This window comes from Phyllobates terribilis, unplaced genomic scaffold (genome assembly GCF_046119375.1).
Source record: "Phyllobates terribilis strain yellow unplaced genomic scaffold, ASM4611937v1 Scaffold_120__1_contigs__length_5212024, whole genome shotgun sequence".
Classification (NCBI taxonomy): Eukaryota; Metazoa; Chordata; class Amphibia; order Anura; family Dendrobatidae; genus Phyllobates; species Phyllobates terribilis.
In genome coordinates, this window is record NW_027362880.1 from 3,152,958 (window position 1) to 3,163,348 (window position 10,391).

Sequence of the window (10,391 nt, forward strand, 5' to 3'; positions counted from 1 at the left end):
AGAAGGACAGCAGGCAGGTGGCTGGTGAGCGCTCCCAGGTGAGCGGGCGAGAGTCTCTGGACAGGCAGGTGGTCACGGCAAGTGACGGCAGAGCCTCCAGGTAGACTAGCAGACAGGTAGCAGGTGGACGCTCCCAGGAGAGTGGGCAAGAGTCTCTGGACTGGCAGGTGGTCACGGCAAGTGACGGCAGAGCCTCCAGATAGGCTAGCAGGCAGGTAGCAGGTGGACGCTGCCAGGTGAGCGGGCAGGCTGGTCCATAGACAGACTGACAGGTGTCGGAAGGCAGACCGTCGGACCGCAGGCTTGCAAGCAGGTAAGCGGATATCAGGCAGGTATCAAGCAGGAATCTGGCAGGTGACTAGCAGGTAACAGGCAGGAATCTGGCAGGTGACTGGCAGGTAACAGGCAGGAATCTGGCAGGTGACTGGCAGGTAACAGGCAGGAATCTGGCAGGTGACTGGCAGGTAACAGGCAGGAATCTGGCAGGTGACTGGCAGGTAACAAGCAGGAATCTGGCAGGTGACTGGCAGGTAACAAGCAGGAATCTGGCAGGTGACTGGCAGGTAACTGGTAACGGGACCTGAGGGCTGAAGCAGAGTGAAGGCTTTGCAACAACATTGCTCGGGCACCTCCATCTTGGAGGAGGTGCCTTATATATGGAGAGGTCCTCCGGCCATTGGCCGGGGACTCCTTAGGGCGGCGCGCGCGGCCCCTTTAAGAGAGGGGGAGCGCGCGCGCGCCCTAAGCACAGTGACCGGGGAGGAGCGCGCGCTGCCAGCAGAGCGGGAGGAAGACGCCGGGCACGGAGCGGAGAGGTGAGGGGAACAGCGTCCCTGTCTAGCAGGAGGCAGGGACGCCGACGCTACACTATGCATGATTTATACGGCTGTCTGACTGCGTCCTATGTGTGAGTCGTCCGAGACTGTATTTTGAGAGCACAGAAAAGTGGTTAATGTTTCTTGCATGGGGCTTCAAGTCAATGGACTTTTATAAGGGATATTCTGATGCTGCATGTTGGGGGGCTTGCACAGGGAGGAGGAGGATGTAAGCACGAGGCTGTATGTTGACTGGGCTGCACAGGGAAAGGCTAATGTTGCATATGGGAGGGCTTGCACAGGCAGTGGAGCAATTCTGCCTGTAAAGAGCTGCAAATTTGGAGCTTGCACAGGGAAGGGGGTGATGTTACATGTCGGTGGTCTTGCACAGGGATTGTGCTGATACTGCATGCACAATGCTGCATGTTGGGTGGCTTGCACAGGAAGGGGTGATGTTGCTTGCATAGGGCTGCATGTTGGAGACTGTACAGGGCAGCGGCTGCTGGCTGTTTCTTGCATGGTGCTGCATGCTGGGGGCTTCGCAGGAAAGGGGATGTTACTTGCATGAGGCTGCAGGTAGGTGGTGTTTATGTGAAGGGAAGGGGTGAGGTTACTTACGTGGCGGGGTGGGGACGTCACAGGAAAGGGGGTGATGTTGGTTATCTGAAGTAAGGGATTAATGTTATTTACATGGATATCTGCCTGAAGGGGCTGAGAGGTGAGGAGTGAGTCATGTTTTGAACATAAAACGTTTTTTCTTGTTAATAGTATTGGGGGACACAGAACCGTGGGTACACACAGTGTCACCTGGAGGCTCAAAACTGCATTTAAAAAAATGTTGGCTCCACATAACGGGCTACATTCCCTACTCAGACACTGCAGCTCAATTTTAGCCCAGTGTCCATAGTAGTTAGGCACAAATTGCATTGAATCTTCTACACAATTTTTTTCCCAGGTGGTGCGGATTTCCTCCATCTTTTTTTCACCATCCCTTTCACTTCACTGTAGTGTATCTCCCTGCGAATTACATTTCATCACTGGCCATTGTCCACCATGACTGCTACCGCAGTGGAGTGCTCGTGTCCCCACAATATATGTGAGGTCACGGAAGCGGCGACCCTGTGAGCATCCAATGACATCAGATACAGTAGATGAGTATAATCCCTTCAAACTCCCCCTCCCCTTCTCTTTATTACTATTGGCTTGCTTGAGTCTGTCCATTGAGGGTCTCCCAACTTTCTATTTCCGTTGGGCCATTCTTTTCTCCCTTTCTGTACTTTCTTGATGCTTCTCTGCGGCTTTTTTCGGGGGTTCATGTGATTTTTTGTGAAGTTCGAGGAAGTGTTATCGGTGGTACGGGGCCCACCCAGTTCCTGGCTGCTGGCTAGGCACTGTACTACATGTGTGTGACTTGCACAATATTGCAAGTTCATCTATGTGCAGTTCTAATGCAAGGCGATCGCCCCCCTCAATGGATGAAGAGGCTGAGAGTGGTTGTTCATCAGTATTCTGCACCTGTGTTACCTCTTCTAGTAAGGGGGTCTGCTGCATCCCATGTGTGCATTTTCCTTGCGATCTTGGCTGATCAATACCATTGCATTTTTGCTTTGTTTCTAAATGAAGTATTCGGGGAATTTTTAAAGTCCCTTTCATTGCTTTGGCTGTGCTGTTTATTTTCTTGCGGCTAGGTCTGAAATCTTGTTCCGCCTATAGGGTGGCATGATACCACTCCCACCTCCCCCACCTGGCTTGGGTGCAGTGGTAGAGTGGTATGACGGAGGCGAAGGGAGGGTGGGGGGTGGAATAAGAGACTGGCATTTTTCTCCCTTCAAGCAGTTTTCACTGGGTTTACTTGGGGAGAGCCTTATTTTCCTGGGTTTTCTGCTGCAGACTCTCTTGCTGACTCTCTTCTCCTGTTCTCACACTCTTCCTTTCCTAAGTAAGCATCCAAACAGAAGACCCAGGTGCCATCTGTCACCTTTGCCATTTGAGGACACAGTAGCATGCTTTCATGCCTGCACCTTTACTGGTTAGCAATAGGTGCCATTTTGGGCCTATTTTCAATTTTCCAGGCACCATGTCCTCTTCCTAGGAGCCCCACATGCAGCCTCCTGTGGCTCTAGTTACTTATTGTCTTTGTTTGCGCTGTGACAAATGTCTGCCATGTGTTTAGCCCGGCTCCCTCTATGCTCACTGCCATATAGGTGCTCCCAGAGGTTTTTCTCCTCTTGTGACTCCTATTCCTACAGAGACTACAAACTCCTCTCGACCCTCCAACTCCAGGCAGCCCTCATTCAAACCTAGACTGTCCTCACACACCCATTTTAAGGCCACAAAGCCCTCCACTTCCAGATCCTCCACTATACGAAGATCTTATATTACGCTAAAGTTTTCCTACTTGAAGGGACAGGTTTCTGCCCTTTCCATACTTTTTCATTATATACTAGCATTTCACAAACAGGTTAAGACCTTCCTACAGGAGGTGGCTCATTGCACCCTCCTTACATTCAATTGGTGGAACTTTGGGACCTTTTTTTTTTTATTGCTCTCCAATAGCCTCCCTTTGAGCTTCTTAGGCAACTTCTCCTCAAAATTCCCTTTATAGAAAATGTTGCGAGGCAAAAAATCAGAAAATAAGGCATTGTGGTGGGTGCTGTCATGATTACAACCAAGATGAGAAGGTGTAGAAAAACAGTGAACATTTATTTATCACATGATGACCTGAGGAAGAAATCAAATCAATGAAATCAAATAGCATGGCTCCTCAACTACAATATGTAAGTGGCATTATGCTTGACTTGATAAATTTGCTCTTTTTTCCAGACTTCCCTATGTGCAATATCTTGACTAGCTGATAGTATGTGTTAAATGTAAATGAATTTAGGCACTTGCATCTTATTTATTCATTACTTATTTATGTTCTGACACACATTGGCACTTTGCACTTTGTTTAATTTTGCTGCTATCATATATATTGAGTACTGATATCTATGCACTAGCACTTTCTAATACTTTTTTACATCCTGCTCCTTTATATTTATTGGCATTTATACTCCTCTAGGGATGATTATAAAACACTATATACTTAAAATCTATTCTGTCATATGCTTTGCTATTTGATTGCTACATGTTCTGATACCTTTGCTTATTTTATGTATGTTTTATATTTATTCCTAATAAAATTACAATTTAAACAATTTATTTATGCCTCATTTTAATAGAGACATGATTTGGAGCTCTAGTATTTTGTTTCTTGATCGACTTTGATTGCTGCATTTCGGGGGTTAACGTGCCAGCAGTGGTGTTTGACCGCTCCTGGCACATAGCACCGGGTGTCAGCTGTGACAATCAGCTGACACCCGGCGGCGATCGCCCCGCAGCGCTTGAGTGCGGGCGCGATCGCATTATGCGTATTAGTACGTAGCTGGTCCATAAGTCCCAGGGCGCAGCTACGTACTATTACTGACGTCGTTGGAAAGGGGTTAAAGAACAGTAACTGCCAGTTGGATCATTATCAGGGTGCGTTCACACAGTGTGATTTGTTGCAGAAACTATCTGCAGCAAAGTCCTCACCAGTAGACCTGCACTAAGTTGTTCAGATCTTGCAGACAATTGTTCTGTCTTCAGGAGTACCTGTTAAAAACAACAACAAAAACATCCATGATATTCGCTTATACAACCAAGGTGTTAGGTCCTGCCAGTGATTCTCCGTGTATTCCGGCCTTCCATGTGCCCCATGCAGCCTGATTAATTGCAGAGATCATATGGGATGAAACATTTTTTACAGTTTTACTGTAAAGTGACATAAGTTTCTTTTGGCTGAGGGTCTGACTGGTGGTACCCCCACTGTTCCATGGGACAGGCTCTGGAAGAGGTCATGCTACATATTTTACAGAGGGGTAAAAATACTCCTCTTAGCAATTTTGATGAGTATGTTTAGCCAACATGATTTGCAGTAACTCAAATCTATAGTACATGGATAGGTATACATAATACTAAGATCTCACTATTAAGGGAAACTATCGCATAAACAAAGCTTACAAATGGTCCTCAGCAAATATTTCAAACTGCAACCCATCCTTTTCATGTGTCAGGATGGGTTGCAGACTTAAGAAACAGCTCAAGAAAGGCAACAATTGTCAGAGGAGCGGCGTGGGGTAATTGTTGAACAACCATACGTCACTCAGCCACTGGGCAGGGCTGTGACATGAGAACAAATATAACCTCCCTGCTGACTGAGCACAACAGGGTTTTTTTCTCTCCAGACTCAGTTCTACATGCGCAGTCCGTCGCCATTCCCTGTTGTAACGCCGTCAGGCAGACAGAGCAGAACGGGTATACAGTTAAGCATAGAGGAGGATGAAGCAGAAGAAAAACCCCTGTTGTGCTCAGTCAGCGGGGGGATTTATTTTTTCTCATGTCACAGCCCTGCTCTTTGGCTGTCGGAGATTTGTTTGTTCATGACGCTGCTTCTCTGAAAGTTGAGACACTTCTCAAGCTGTGTTTCTTCATTCTGCAACCCATCCTGACACGTGACTAGGACAGACTGCACTCTAAAATATGTGACAAAGGCCATCTTTATCACATTGCCGGAGAACCCCTGGAGAACAGTTTTATTGTTTTGGCATATTTGAATGCTGTATCACCCCATGCATTAAAAGGAGAACAAAGAACTAGTTTGAAGGCTGCGATTAGTTATCACCTAATCCTTAACCCCGTCATGACATTTGACGTACCTATACATCATGGTCGGATGGGGTTCCCGACTGATGTTGTATAGGTACGACATGGGTATCATGCGTGGCACAGAAGCTGTGACAGCGTGATCGCTGCCGGGGTCTTGGCTACATGATAGCCAAGCCACAATTCTCATAGCCAGGTGCAGTGCCTGCACTGTCCCTAGCTGTTTAACCCACTAAATGCTGCGATCGATATCAATCGCAATATTTAGTAGGCTAGGAGAGGTAAGGGATTCCCTCTTCTGTCCAATCATTGCCCCCAGAATGTCATCGAGAGGGCCCTATGGTTATCAAATCAACCTGAGGTCGTCATGATGACATCCAGTCTGCCAGCAACAGTGGTCTGCTTGGATCATGCCAGTAGCATGGGTAACTATCCTCCTAAACATGCCTCTCTTGGGCTATAAGCCTACAATTTTAAGTGGGCAGGTAGAAACCAACACTAATTAAAAGCACCCTTGGGCTGATGGGTGGAGTGCAGAGTCAGAAAAGGAGGCAGTCAAAACTTCCATGATAAACTGCAAGAAAACAAAAAACCTGACCAGCACCTCCATATAGTGTGAACAGGTGCACGCTGCAATGACTGCATAACATATAATAAAAAAGCACAGCAGCACACTGTAAGGGCCAAGACATGCAAACACTGAGAACATAACAGCTAAACTGTGTTATTGCTAAATAAAATGTACTTACAAAAAATTAAGGTTCTTAGGCTTATAGCCCAAAAGAAGCATGTTTAGGAGGATAGTTACCCATCATGCGGAGGTCACCTTGCAGTGGTTGATGGGCATACATAAATTTGCCAATTTATGTGCTAAGAACCTTCATTTTTTTGTAAGATGCCAGTAGCATGGTGTAAGAGGCTTATGTCAGTGTAACACTGGTGTGATGCATTGCAGTGATGGTACATAAAATTCTGTGACACTCCTCTGGTGTCAATATGATCACTACACCCATAGATGTCTTCATTGAGAGTTGTCGTTTATAAATGGGATCACTTAAGGGGGGGGGGGTCTATGAAAGAGTTAAGCTAGCACCAGGACTCGTTCATCCAGAGCAGACGTCCTCAGGAGAGATTTGCTGCAGGATCAGCCTAGGGTCAGCGGTGCTAATACCCAGAGTCCATGTATATGCAGTAAGTGAATAGAAGAATGGTAGCACTCACCATAGGTATGTGGGATCTGCAATCTTTATTTGGATAGACATAAAGGAGAACTGGTGCAGGAGGAGTGCGGGGAAGAACGTTACTGGACTGCGGCCATTTCACGTTTAATTGCGCTTCTATAGGTCCACTGTACATTATACGGATGTAGACCCGTAGAAGCAAAATCAAGCGTGAAACGTCCGTAGTCCAGTAACGTTCTCCCCCGCACTCCTCCTGCACCGCTGTTCCTTTATGTCTTTATCCAAATAAATATTGCAGATCCCGCATACTTATGGTGAGTGCTACCATTCTTCTATTCACTTAAGGGGGATTCTGCTGTTCTGGAACCTCAGGGGCTCTGCCAATGTGACATGGCACCCACAAACCATAACAGAAAAATCTGCACTGTAAAATGGTGTTCCTTCCCTTCTGAGCTACGCACTGTGCCTCAAAAGTAGTTTTTGACCACGTATGGGGTATTGACGTATTCAGGAGAAATTGCATAATAAATTGTATTGTTTGTTTTCTCCAATTACAAACTTAGGGCCAAAGTAACATTTTAGTGGAAAAATGGTTATATTTCTTTTGCTCAGCTCAATGTTATACAATTCTGTGAGTCGCCTGAGGGTTAAAAATGCTCACTACTCCCTTAGTTGAATTCCTCTAGAGGTGTAGTTTCCAAAATGGGGGCACCTGAGGGGGTTTCTGCTGTTTTGGCATGTCAGCGGCTCTTCAAATGAGACATGGTGTCCGCTACCTATTCCAGCCAAAATGGCGTCCCTTCCCTTCAGAGCCGTGCAATGTGTTAGTTTTCCACCACATAAGGGTTAACAGCTTACTCAGGAGAAATTGCACAACCAATTTTGGAGTCGATTTTCTCCTGTAACTTTTGTGAAAATAAAAAAATTGGGGCTAAAACAACATTTTTGTGGGGAAAATTAGGTTTTTTTTATTTTCACGGCTCATGAAGCACCTTGGGGTTCAAGGTGCTCACCACACATTGGAAAAATGAGAAATTGATGATAAACTTTTAACCCTTCTAGCTTCCTAACATAAAAAATTATGTTTCAATAATGGTGTTGATGTAAAGTAGACATGTGGGAAATGTTATTTATTAACTATTTTGTGTCGCAGAACTCTTAGGTTTAATGGCATAAAAATGAAAAATTTGAAAATTGTGAAACTTTCTCCAAATTTCTGATATTTTCACAAATAAAAGCAAAAAATATCGTCCTAAATTGACCACTAACATGAAGAACAATTTGTCAAGAAAACTCAATCTCAGAATCACTGGGATCCACTGAAGCTCCAGAGTTATTACCTCATAAAGTGATACTGCTCAGGAAGGTGAACAAACAGGCTCTGGGGAGAAAGGTTTAATAGGACTTACAGGAGGAACCGGTCCAGAAAGCAGAAGATCCATCAAGTACCTGCCACATACAGTATTCTGTGATAGAACTAGGAGATGAATAATGGCGTTGTGTGAGGACTTCTCTGGGCTTCTGTTCTTCATCCTGCAGTCGTCTGAATGGATCTAATGTGGACGGGAACCAGCTAAGCCGCATTCTCTCCACAGCTGTTACCTCACTGTTCACACCACACAATACCCCAAAAGAGTCTCCGTGCTGAAGGGGTTAATGCCCCCTGCGCCCAGTAATGAGGAATCTCCACATACCTCCACCTGCAGAGCCGGTGGAGAAACTTCTCTGCAGTCAGTGACATTTCCGGCATTATTTGCCCCTCACTACTGGCACAATTACCCCGCGCCGCCTTTTCTACAGTTTTATGTGTGGAATGTAACGTGGGATTTTCCTGCTTGGAGACAAATAGACGACACATGAGGTGATTATCACCAGTTACCGGACGTCTACTATATGGCGGCATATGATTGTGCTATCCACTCCATACCAGGAGCTAAAAGGCAGAAATCTCGTATGTTTAACCCCTTCCAGGGAGGGCGGCCTTGAAAAACTATATTCAGAAGAGTCCGGCTAAGGGCTCATACCCACATGTGTGAACAAAAAAATTCCGTATTCTGGACCGAAAAAACGGAAGAGTTCCATGCGATTTTCATGAGAGGAAAATGCGATTTTTTGCACCTAGCATCCGTATGACATCCGTATGCGTTTTTTTTCTCTGCAACTATTATTCTGCCATCATTTACAAGACCATTTACAGTGTTCTGTGCTACAGAATGATAATGTATCCATAAAAATTGGATGGCATATGGCTGGTCCCATTGACTTGCATTGGTGAGTCTCATCCGATATACGCAGTATGCTGCGATTTTTTTCTCAGTCCGATTTCAGCTGAGAAAAAAAAATCACAGATGAGATGTACCTCATAGATTAACATTGATCAGAGTGCAATCCGATTTATTATCGGATTGCTCTAGTCTGTTTTTCTTGCATTGGGCTCATACTCATCTGCGTGAAAAACGGATGAGTGCAATCCGATAAAAAATTGGATCGCACTCTGATCAATGTTAATCTATGAGTCCCTGCTCATCTGCACAAAAAATCGAAGCATGCTGCAATTTGCCACATATATCGGACAAGACTCGCCAATGCAAGTCAATGGGCGCGAGAAAAAAAACGGATGGCACATGGACCATCCATATGGCATCCAATTTTTACGGATAGATTACTATTCTGTAGCATACAACACTGTAAATGATTATCGAATAATAGTTGCAGAGAAAGCAAAACGCATTGCATACGGATGTCATATGGATGCTAGGTGCGAAAAATTGCATTGTCCTCATGAAAATCGCATGACACTCATCCGATTTTCCGGTCCATATATCGAAACGTTTTTTACACACATATGGGTATGAGCCCTAAGGGTCATATACGGCCATCCACCTCTCCAGTCACAGAGGGGTGGGTAAAGATCTTAGGCAGCGCATTCAGGATGTGCAGGAAGGTTTACCTATGAACAAGCTTTATGTACTGCCCTCTTTACGTGTAGATCTTTGTGATGAAGAACATGATTCCTTTTTAGCTAGGCACGCGGGTTCGTCTGCCACTTGGAGATCTCTTTCTAGGTCCTTTTGGTGGCAGAATGCTCTTAAGGATATTGGAGAGTATGTTTGGAAATGCAAAGTCTGTTCCAAGGCTAAAGCCTCTCATCAAGCTCAGTGTGTTATCTCTTCCCTAACGATGTTTCGTTGCAGCCCTGGACCCACTTGTCCATGGACTTTGTCAATGATTTGCTTAACTCTGGTGGTATTACTGTCGTGTGGGTGGTGGTGGAACATTTGAGCAAAAAGGTTCTTTTGGTCCTGCTTCAAAAGTTGCCAACTGCTAGGATCTTAGCAACTTTGTTCATTTCTCATAGATTAAATTTCATGGTGTTCCCAAAAATATAATTTTTGATTCAGCGGTTCAATTTCTGGCTAGTTTTTGCTCCAGATTGGGTAATAAGCTGCTTTTTTCTCTCAGTTTTTATATCGAGACTAATGGTCAACCAGAAGGATGAACCAGGAAATAGAGCAGTATTAGTGATGTTTTGTCTCCTCTAATCAGGAAGACTGGGTGGAATCTCTGCCCCTTATCAAGAGTGCTCTAAATAACCGTTCCTCAAAGGCTACCGGGACCTTGCCTTTTTTTAGCTGCTGTAGTTTTAATCTAGAGTTTGGGAATATTTCAGGATTACAATCATCCCTGCCAGTGGAGGAGAGATTTTGTCCCA